The following is a 10771-nucleotide window of genomic DNA, read 5'->3' on the forward strand; positions in this document are numbered from 1 at the left end:
TTGGGTTTTACTCTTTTCACCACCTTTCATAACCCTTGGCCTTACGTAATATTAAGCTCAAAAGCATCCAGACTTCCTACTGTAGTTGTTGCTCTCTCTCTTCGACTTTAGGGCACGCATCTAGTAGTTGCCGCGAGTAGTCAACTTTAGGGGATGCGTCCAGTAGTTGCCGCAAGTAGTAGACTTTAGGGGAAGCGTCCAGTAGTTGCCACGAGTAGTAGACTTTAGGGGAAGCGTCTAATCGTTTAGCGTTAGGGTTAGAGTTCAGCTTTGGTTTCTCAGTTCTTTACCTTTAGGGTTAGGTTCTTCTTACTATATACAGCTTATTTCGTTAGTCACATTTATAAGATACAAAAGAAGGGAATCAAGGGAGCTAGCAGCGGTAGCATAATTGGTAGCACACTGGACCATCACACTGGGATCCTGGATTCGATCCCCCTTCAAGACTGCACTTTTTTTTCGCCTTTTTGGTTCACCTTTTTTTGTCTAAGTTCTGTAGGGTTATGAAATAGGGTGAAAAGAGTGATACCCCGAGGTCCTTTGAGCGGGTCACTCCTTAGATTCGAAAATTCTCTATCACGTGAGTAATCTAGGCTAAAGAAGTGCGTCTCTAATATTTTCGTTCGGTGGATTCACGAGTGAGTCGAATGTTGTGTGTGCGCGTTCACTAGCAACCCCTGGTGGTACCGCGCAGCAGCGCACATAATTTATAGTCATTTGCGTATCAGTTTAATATTGGTAAGCTTGTGACGGAGGTTTTTAAAAAAAAACACTACGGTGATGGGGTGGCAAATGCCTCCCCCTGCCCCCCCTTGGCTACGCCTCTGCACTGTGCAAGCTCAGAAGAACATGTGATGCCAAGCTCTTATAATTTTTTGTTGATGAACGCTACAATGCGCTATATATCGCCAGGAGAACTGTTGTTTTCCTTAGCAAATTGCTGCAGTGCCAGTTGCAATCGTGTTCTATCGACTTCACTTTCAGTTGACTGTCGAAAAACAGTCGGCGATTACGAAAAGTAGAATCAACTGGTGAAGGAAATGTTTGTAGTAAGAAGGAAAGACAATGTGAACAAGGTATGTACATCAGTGTGATAATAATGGCATAATGGTAATACCCTCCCGCCCGCATCATAATAATTAGAAAGGCTGGATGAGAAACTAATAATCACCAAATAGGGGCCTAATGTCGCGCATGAAATTGTAGAAATCACACTTTGCTGTTTCGCTTTGAGTTAAAGGATTTCACAGTATTTGTTTCTATAGCTAATTCAGGGAAATGCCGGGCTAATGGTTTTAACCACTGTATAAAGCTAGCTAAGTGGTGGTTTCAAATACCTTATTTAGATTAGGGCTACAAGCACCTATGACCTAATAGGTACCAGTAACAATTTCAACATACAAAATTTTAGCAGCAACACTACTAGCTAGCTAGATCATTTACCATGTGATATATCATGCACTGAGAAACTCCTATTTTCACAGACTAGCTAGCTACCCAGATTGCGGAACTCCCTCCCAGTGAATACTGAATACCAGCCCCTTCTCTCCATCTAGCATATTGATGCAAATTTTCTTTTGAAATCAGTTTAGTTAAAATTAAAATTTGACCATATATGCGTGTTAACCTGCATAGCTATTATAAATATTGGCATATTGGCCAAACCCTCCCACCATTGTTCAATTTTTAATCCAACAAGGGCCAGAAACAGGAATAGCTAATCACTGTGAAAAAAGCTCAGAATAATAAGGTCTATAACAGTTTTATTATGTTAGTATTAGAATGAAATAGTAGAGCATAATAGATTAGGTACTATAACAAGCTTGCTGAATACATTTGACAGTCATATATTATAGAGATTACTAAATCACTAGTAGCTATAGTGCAGTGTATTATCAGACTATAATAAGCCTATTTCAACCATATATCAGCTACTATACTTTTTTACTTTCCTATAATCTGTGGTTACCTTAATTAAATAATTTCTATAATTATATTTGTAATGAATTTAATTCTGTAAATATGTTAAAACCACAATAGGTACAGCTAGCTAGTAAATCAATGTCCCCTTGGCCATGACAGTATCAAATCAATTTCGTTATTTATCAGTCTTTATCCAACTGCAGCAGGTAAGACAGTAAATACAATTCACAAGTTTCATTACTAATCACCTGTATTATCATCACCATGTAGAACTCTAGATCTGTGACAATCTGTTAGTCATCTGGTAGAACTGTCCCACAGCTCTAATACAAAGATGGTAAGTATAATGTGTATTCTTGACAATCGTTGGACTTACAGTTTGTAACAATAAGAATTTCATAAAACTGAGACCTTGTCTGAAAACCTAGTATTACCATGTAGAACAGCAGCTAGGTCCCACAGCTCTATAAAGATGGTAAATATAATGTGTATACTGAACAATCATTGTACTTACAGTTTGTAATAATCTTGTAAAACTGAGACCAACAATCCATGTAGAACTAAGACAAGTTTGATAAGACCAGGTCTCACAACCCTAAATGGAGGCAAACATAATTCATATTCTGGATTACTTAGTGTACTTACAGTTGTTATCAGTGAGTCTTACCAGACATAAAATGGCCACTTAGTATGTGACTTTGTTGGCTAAAATCAGACAAAGATTTTTGAACGATCATATCTCAGCCAAGAACAATGATATCAAGCTGCAAGCAGGTATGGTTATCAAGTATTAAAATACATTCAAGCAGATTTATGTTTAATCCCTATTCTTTGGCTAATATACCTGCTAGCTAGTTAAAGTTTGATATGTTCACTCTTGGCTCAGATATAACCGTTCAAAATCTTCGTCTGACATTCGCCAATACCCAAAACTCAAAAAAATAATTTTTATGTCTGTTACGTAAGCTCACAAGAAGCATCTGATACACTGATAACCAAGTCCGTAATCACTAAGCACAATTGAAAAAAGACTAAATATACTAGCAGGTATGGTTATAAAGTGTTAAAATAAGTACATTCAAGCATTGATTTATGTTAAATTCCTATTCTTTTGGCTAATGTATAAGCATACCTGCTTTGATATATTCGCTCTTGGCTGAGATATAACCATTCAAAAATCTTTGTCTGACATCCACAGCTAGCTATGCATAATTTTGACTGAATTCATAATACAGACAATTTATTGCACAAGCACTGATGGATGGTAATACGACGCAGTGCTTACCAGCAGTTATAGTGATCTTACTTAGTTCACTGCAGCTATATACACATAAGTCTCAGATTACATTTCAAGTGTTTGTGTGTTGTGTCACTGTAGGGAAATACTATGCATCTCTTCATCTCAATAACTGCATCATCATCATAATTATTAAGCTCAACTATTGTAACTGGTGTAAAGATTTTCTAGTCATATAGAATCAATAAAGAGGGATCAGTAAAGAGGATAGAGGGAAACCAACAAGACATCAGATAATTGAACAATAATTATAGGAGGAACAGTCAAAATGCACTTAAATAAAACATCTCAATAAATATTCAAAACTCTTTGCTGATACAATAACCATGAACTCTGCTCTGGCAATTATCTTATCATTGTGTAGAACATTATATAATTTGATTCTTAGTGTGTAGCTAGAGTCTTAGGCCTCCGTCATAGTGCATGGAGTAGCAATTTATACTGGCAGATGAAAGAATACCTTGTATACGCAACCTGAAAGCTAAATACATATAGTCATTATTATCAAGAGTCCATGCAAGCATATCGTGGTACAAATAACACTTTTAGAGAAAAAGTCCAGAGGCGTGCTGCAAGATGGGTCCTTTCTGACTATAACTATCACAGTAGTGTCAGTAGCTACTATGCTGGAACAGCTTAATTGGTTGCCATTAGCAAAGATAGGGAAGCAACCAATAATAATAATATAACAAGAGTTCATTTAATATGGGACTCTAACCATCTTTTGGACGATGTATATATAGGGCATCAGAGCCGGTACAGTAGATACAACCAGTGCATTGAGATCCGAGCCTTTTTGACTGGAATTAAACTTTCAAACTTGATGAAGCAAATTTGGTCACTGAAGGACTAAAAGTTGCAGTATACTTAACTAAATATTTCTGAGGGAGTATGCCCCAGGCTAGGGGCCAAGACTATATAGACCAGTTGACTTAGCCTCGCCTTAGCTACCACTTTCACCTTACTCTGGTGCCCCTGATGTATCAGTAACATAATTATAATAGAGTAGCTATAGAAAAAGCTAGTTAATGCTATAGGCATAGCTAGGGGCGGGCATTTGCCCTACCATCACGCGTTCTATGCGACCATATGCATCATCACAGAAAAAATTAGCAGGGCACAAACAATCCTATATATAGCTATAGGCTATAGTACACACGTACCGCATTGCTGAGCCATGACTAAGGACAAGTACCACACAAGACTAACAATTATCACGTGATCTATTTAGGTGAAGTCCCTTGGAATGTCCCTGCCGGCAACACCCCAAGCGGACACACGTGATAAGCGGTTTCAATTAAAATTGAACTAATGTTGTTTAAAATGGCAGTCCAAGAAGGAGAGTGAGAGAAAAGTAACGGGACTACATTAAGTATTTTATTATTATTATTACTATTACTAACACTTTACAGTGACCAGCACTGAAGGTCTGACAGCAACATGTGCTGCAGCCTTAGGATTACCTAACCTAATTTCAAGGACTTAGACTTACAGACTTGACCTAGTGACTGACTTCATGACTGAAAAGGTGTAATAGAAAAGGGGCCAAAGAAAGGAAAAAAATCCCTCCAACCCCAGGATTTGAACTGCAGGTCACCCAATGTCTAGCCGGGGCCACACTCGGTCCTCCTCCAGGAGGGATAGATTTTCTTCCTTAAACCTAAGTATTTATTATTGTAACTGGATTTCATTTCATGGTGAGGTGTACTTTAATACAGAGGCCGTACACCGTTTCTGAAGTATGCCGAAAGAATAAAAGTCTGGAGTGGAGGTTAACGAAACTGATTAGATCGAGGATTAGATCATCGACACACACTGATTAACCGAATTTATGGTATTTTAGAGACCCGCCAGGCGAAAACTCCTAGTAGCTTCACTAGCTCATATTATCTCATGGCGAGATTGTTGATAAGGTGTACGGACCAATTACCAAAAACTGTGGCTATCTTGTCATTTTCCACTTACATCATCATCAGAAGTCTTGGAACTTTGGCTGCAGGTGAAAGTAAGTGAATGTTTGTCAGATATCAATGTTTGTATGAAAAAGTATACCCATTCACATGTTGTGGTCTAAATTACTGAATTTATGTACAGTGAAACATATGAAGAAGTTTGCTGCATGACACAGACATTATTTCGCTCAATCAGGAACACTGTAAATTTCACAAACTAACCTGTAGAACTAATTCACAGTGCTTTTGTTTCATTGTAACACTATTGTAGTGAAGGTTAACAATGGCTGTCAAGACATTGAAATAGATCAGAGCGTTCCTTTCCAAATATCCGGCATTCAATTCGCCATAGAAAAAAAAGTAAGTGATTTTCAACCTTAAAATGACAAGCTTAAATTTCCTCTGATTTCCTTCTGCTATAGCTCATCTTAATCGCTATTCACTGCTATTTCCAAATCTGGTTCGAATCTGAGGTATCTATCATGTGTCGTGGGTTATTATGCCTTTTATTGCAGGACTCCAAAACACTCAATACAAAATATATGGGGAAATTTGCTACACCTGGTCAGTTTAGGCCATTTTGACGAGCCAAAATTTCCGTGAATTGGACTTCTTTTGGCATCATTATACTCGCTGAGAGTTGCTCTACATGTATCAAATTCAGAAAGTTACTAAACAGACTCGAGATAGGCAGTACACGATAATTAATTTAATTTTTAATAATTTTTCAATTGAAATGTATTGGACATGTCTGTTCCAGCTGGCATTTTTGCCATGAACAAAAGTATAGCAAATGTCCGCAAACTTCTTGATATGCCTGTCTATTCAGGTCTCTTAAACAAATAAAATCCCCAAATGTTTATTTTGTGTAAGAAGTGACAAATTTAAGTGTATTGCATCTATCTGTTTTTACAGGTAATCTAGTCATAGTGATTCACCCACCAACAGTGGTTGTGGTTGTGATACTTAACTCTGGACCAGGTAGGACCCTTATCAGTATTGTGAATTTTGGATCAGTTTACATACAGAACTCGAGGAATTATATTGTGTTTTCTTTTTGTAGTGCTCAATATTGTGACGTCAAAAGGTGTCATGAATTTCTACATAATTAGTTGATATTGTACTATCTCATATGATGGTAACAAACTAATACCCAGGTCAGTTTACGTGTTGTGCGTATAGTATTAATGTTTTCCTAGTACCCAGATTTTTTGGTATATTGTACGTATTAATGACACCGTCGGTTTTGCAGGCGCCATCTGGTCATAGCAGTTCACGTACTAGCAGTCGGATGTAGTCATGGTAAGTCACGTTTGATCATGACCAGGCAAAAATGCTTGCTTGTTGTTTTACAGGACTGGTCTCTTGTGTTGTCAGAATACCAAGCAAGTTGTGTTTCGTGGTGACCACAAGCCCAGCCCTAGTGATAATTGGCCAGTTGTCTGATTAGCAGCTTTGACTTAAGGTATGTGCACAAGCTCATAGCAATTGCTTTGTAAGTTGTACTTTTATGCACAAGTGTAACTTAAGATCAGGTATTGGTTGTGAAGTGGGTTAAACAATATATCAGGTGGGAATTGGTATCAAGTAGCTTAAAAGTGGGAATTGCAACAATTGCAATCCTGAATTTCCTGTTGTATAGCTAAGAAATATATTTAACATGTTGTACATTCTGTTTGGTGGCCACTTGTTGTTTGACAGGTCTCCTCGTGTTCATGTTTACATACTTAGGCACCAAAACACATTTACGTTACCTCTGGTACACCAGATTCACTTATAGCCTTGAATATAATTTTGTAATGTTTAATTCAGTGCCTGCTTGTTCTTTTACAGGGCTCACTTATTTTTGTGTCATCATGAAGACATCTAAGAAACAATCACTTGGTGTTAAACTGATGTTTATTAAATTTTTGTTATGTGTTGTAATAGCACTGTTACATGTTTACTCTACTGCAAGAAATTTTCATGAATTCTGCAGCCATCTTATCCACAATTATAATTGCCTTATTAGTAGCTGTCACGGTAGTTCATTCTTCCACGGCAGTTTCACACTTCCACAAAGCACCATCAGTGTAAGGTGGAGCTTATGTTGTGGCTTTCATTATGTACGTAATGTACGTAGGGCAACAAAGTTTTGTCTGGAATGTGGTTTGTGGTTTGTGACTGTGTACATGAGTTTTGGTCATTCCACACAACTTGCAAAATACCGTATAACGGGAATGATTCACAGAAGAAAACATTCACGAATTTCGCGGTTTTAGGTGCATTCGTGAATGTTTTCTTGCTAAATTTTTCCTACAATTAAAAAAAATTTTTCATGGATCAGTTGATGTAGCATTCATGTAACGAGTGTATAAGCGTATAGCTACTCGCCTTGCTACTCGCTAAACTGATATATATGCGTGACGGTCAGTATAGCCAGCCTGGCAGTGAGGTGCAGGACCATGGCGTGTGATTCGAACAGGGATGCAAACTTCAGTGATAGTGGAAAAAATCAGTGCTACTAAATGGGGCAAATATAACTGCAGCCCAGCGATTCACTGTGCCAGAATGGCGTGTCTTAGCCTCGGTTTTAGTGCCGCCCCCTATCGTCCCGTGCTCATTTAATATCGTGAATGCCTACTTCTCCAGCAAAACAGCGATCGTGCATAGCTACTAGTATTCGTAGTACACAACATGTCAGAGTCAGCCATATAGTCGAGCATTCCCTAGCTATCCATAGAAATAAAAGACAAATTCGTTGTGGGCGCGCACCCAATTATTAATTACTTTATGCAATGAATCACAAACGTTTTCTCGCAAATGAGGAAAAGTAGATCATTCGCGAATGTTTTCTTCTGCGAATCATTCCCGTTATACGGTATTTCTTGTATCATAAGTGGTGCATGGCACTAAATGGAGTATTGACTAGCAATTTATACACCTTCCCTAGTGTCTGTACGTTCTTCACACTTTCACACTTTGTTTATAAGACATCTGCCGATTATAAATGCAAGTATAAACGCTCGCATGGGGCGTGGCACTAAATGGACTCTAAAAGATTTCTGCTTAAAATGCTTTCCCTAGGGAACTTACGGGTCTGCACGCTTTCACAACTTGTTTGTCAGACATTAGGGCTTGTGTCCACATCGTGTCTTTAAAAGTTATTGTAGGGATTACAGGTTTGAATGGAGAAAATACGTGTAGGGCCAACCAGAATTAGATAATGTCAGGCCTAGATGGCCGGTACAAACACGGGTAAGATGACTGGTATAACATGACGATACGTGTAATACAAGGTAGAGAAATAAAGTGAAATATGTCTAAATACGGCTATACTTTTATTTTAGCAAGGTCGCAAGAAAACGACGACGACTAAAGATTTTATTACGTAACCCAATACAAATCCATTGAGAGATGTTGCATAATCCAAGGCTAATATTGCAAAACCGACCCTACACGTAAATAACTCATCACAGTAGTGGTTGCGTCTTTTAATTGGCGTGCGCTTCGCACACCTCACTACCTTGAGTCTTGATTATTTTTAAAAACCTTAATTCTAATAGCAACAATCAGTTAGGCTTTTTCTGAAATTTGTTTTATATATATACCTTACAGCAACTTCAACCCTCTACAAAATAATAAACTCTTCAGCAATACCACTATAATTAGCACCACTGGTCATGAGGATATATACCCAAGCCCAAGGACTGCAGTAATCATTTCATGATCAGAGTGGCTACATCATGGTTTAAGCATATATAGATATATACCACTCCAGTGTGCTCATCATTGTAAGAAATCAGGGGTCGTCGGCCTGATATTTGAAAAGCGAAAATAATATACAGGGCTGAATGGGATTCTACAGCTACAGGTTAAACATTAACTCGGCTCTGCATTGAAAGTAATACCTGCACCATAAAATTACATGCAGTACCTTAAATGGTCGGATTGAAGGTGGTCTAAGGCTGGCAACTAAATTTTAAAAATCTTTAGGAAACTATGATGCATAGGTTTTAAACACAATACACTACACACAACACGAACTTACGTGGGTCTGTATCCAAGAGATTTAGCTCCTTATCATCTTCGTTTGCACGTAACCTCGTCTCTGTTAACGAAGACTGGATCATGGTTTTCAGTTATTACTCTCTCCACACCGTCTAGCTTTTAATATTTCTGGCGGCGCTCGCTCCTGGCCGCCCAATACAGAAAACTAAATTCTAGCAGTTTAGCGTCTCTCCTTTGCAGCTAACCCATTTAGACAGGACTATATTATTATTATATTGGGATCACGTGATCACATATAATTAAAATTAATAAATAATTAGTTATAATCAATCTAATGGCTGTCAGTTTAGCTGTAAGTCAGTAGTCTTCAGGAACCTATTGGGGAATAAATGACGTTATTTTATGGCAGACATTAATAACAGATCAGTGGCGTAGCTACCATTGAGGCAACCGAGGCAGCTGCCTCGGTAAAAATCAGGCTGAGCAGGCCTGAGTTTTGGTAACCCGAATTTTCTTCTCAAACGTTACTAGACAGCAATACAGCATTACTGCACCACACATGATAGAATCTATGGCTGTAGTACTGGAACCCACAGCAGGGGCGTACCGAGGGGGGTTTCCAGGGGCTTCAGGAAACCCCTTTGGATTTTACACACTACTTGAAACATTGAAACTTTAAGTTTCCAGAATCTGGAATCTATCGTGGAACAGAACATATTTTATTTATCTTTGTTAAATAACAGTTAGCAACACTTATAGCATTGTTTTTTGAATTATGATTTTGGTGAAAAGATCGAGATACTCTAATTATAGACTAATAGAGCAGTCAGGTAATACAAACTACTCTAATATAACAGTCACCTAGCTGTAGTGGAAACCCCTTTTTAAAATTCCTGCGTACGCCCCTGCACAGTGACACGCTCTGGCATTGGCTGGACCACTGTTCAGCTACGTGCTACTTGAATTTGTATGAAAAAGATCGAGATACTCTAATAGAGCAGTCATCGTAATATACTCTAATAGAGTATTCATGACACTGTTCTCATTACACTGCTTGGGCTAAATCATTTACATTTAATTTCGCTCGGTTATTATTATTATTATTGTTAATTAGCAAAGCCCACTAAGGGCAACACACTAATGAGCATTACAATCACATATTATATTATATTATATTACTTACAGCGTTCCGCAATCCGAAAAATCAACTTTTACAAATCGATCCCCCTACCATTGTGGGTTGTTCATTGTAGTATCCCATTGCTAGATCCACCATGAAACCGGAGGCACGATTTATTGTCTTCACAGAAATATCGACTTTAGTATTTCGTGAGATGCAAAAATTATTTTTTAAATTTCGTGCTCCACACAAAGAACAGGATAGAACTTGCTACTTAGCTAGGTATTATCTAGAGTTAATGTAGTTAAAAAGTACGCACAGTTATAAGCAAATGGTTCACTGGGTTCCCGGCACAGGGTTGCTTTCTCTCAAAAAGCAGAAAACGAAACACAAATTTTCGAATTCATACTGCCCTACCAGCCAAGACAAGAAAAGCCAACTCTTCCTCATAGTGATGTGATAAGGTTGGATGCATAGTCTGTCTATGCT

At 38.1% G+C, this 10771-nt stretch overlaps 1 long non-coding RNA gene across 1 annotated transcript; it reads left to right on the forward strand.

The window, feature by feature from the left end:
• The first annotated feature begins 4905 nt into the window (after positions 1-4905).
• LOC136264157 (uncharacterized) lies at positions 4906-7155 on the forward strand. The gene is made up of 6 exons (XR_010704985.1): positions 4906-5225; positions 6088-6153; positions 6236-6329; positions 6425-6474; positions 6528-6637; positions 7006-7155. It is a non-coding gene; the product is annotated as an uncharacterized lncRNA (long non-coding RNA).
• The last annotated feature ends 3616 nt before the right edge of the window (positions 7156-10771 follow it).

The sequence above is a fragment of the Dysidea avara genome, chromosome 8 (genome assembly GCF_963678975.1).
Source record: "Dysidea avara chromosome 8, odDysAvar1.4, whole genome shotgun sequence".
Taxonomy (NCBI): Eukaryota; Metazoa; Porifera; class Demospongiae; order Dictyoceratida; family Dysideidae; genus Dysidea; species Dysidea avara.